The sequence below is a fragment of the Stegastes partitus genome, unplaced genomic scaffold (assembly GCF_000690725.1).
Source record: "Stegastes partitus isolate 25-593 unplaced genomic scaffold, Stegastes_partitus-1.0.2 Scaffold2429, whole genome shotgun sequence".
Lineage (NCBI taxonomy): Eukaryota > Metazoa > Chordata > Actinopteri > Pomacentridae > Stegastes > Stegastes partitus.
In genome coordinates this window covers 23,007-24,234 of record NW_007580160.1, presented here as the reverse complement: position 1 = coordinate 24,234, position 1,228 = coordinate 23,007, and positions in this window count along the sequence as shown.

Here is a 1,228-nt window from a genome sequence, read left to right as displayed (position 1 = left end):
TCTTCCCCCTCTCCCTTTGTCTACACCTCCTGTCTCCTCCTTTGTCCGTCTAATTTCAGTTTCATCAGAGTGACAACACATGCAGCAGATATGTCCGTTAACTCCTCTTCAGCCTCCAACTATCTTTCGCCCTACTCGTGTGAAAGTGATGAGGTTCACCCATCCATGATCATCTCTTTTTCTGCACTGAGAATCCTCCTCCTCCTCCCTCTCTCCACCTTCGTCCTCTACCTGGGTCACCAAAGACGGCGGCAGCAGCGTTCCTCTAAAACAGAGACTCACTCTGACATCTTCGCCTACCACATGGCTACCATGGAGCTGATTGGAATCTTGGGGACCTTTTCCATCTTTGCTGGCACATACACTAATGACTTGGTAATACTACGTATAGGGATCTTCACTTCTTCCAGCACTTTGTCTGGAGAGCTATATTTTCACATCCTGACTTGTGTGGAGCGCTACCTGGCTGTTGTTCATCCCGTCACCTACATGGGGCTGAGAAATGCCCGTGGGGTCAGGATCAGAAACATCTGTATTGGATGTGTTTGGCTGCTGTCCTTTGGACAGACTGGTGTTATGTCTCTAAGCTTGCAGAACAACACCGAGATCCCAATTTTGTGCTTTTTGGTTTTCTCCATATCAGTCTTATGTTTCTGCAGCCTGTCGGTTCTCTGTGTTCTGATTCGTCCAGTTCCAGGGGAAGTAGGCGGGGAAAAGCAACGAGTTGACCAATCAAAGCAGAGAGCTTTCTACACCATCACAATTATATCAACTACAGTGTGGTTGTGGTTTGTTGGGCTCCTTGTATATACTGCTGTGAACACGTCACCTCTGCGGAGTACAAGGGTCAGCTGTCTGATAGGAACAAATATCGGCTGGTTGAAGCTGCCTGGCAGTTTGGTGTCACCTCTGCTGTATCTGCACAGGGCAGGAAAACTGTCACGGTGTTGTTAAAGCAGTCATTTAAGATGAGGATTGTATTTAAACAAATGTTTGAAAAACTGGATCAATGAGACGATCACCTCTAATGTTAGAAAGGTTGGTAGTTTATAGCTTTGGTGTAGCAAAGAGGTTGCAAATTCTTCATATTCTATATTCTGTCTAGTTAGTTATGATGGTATTTAGTCAGCTTGCCAGAGACTTCAACAGGTGTTGGACCTGATTTGGGTGTTGCTCAGTGATTATGAGGTTGAACTAAACTTGGTCAGGTTGTGTGCTTCTTTAGTAA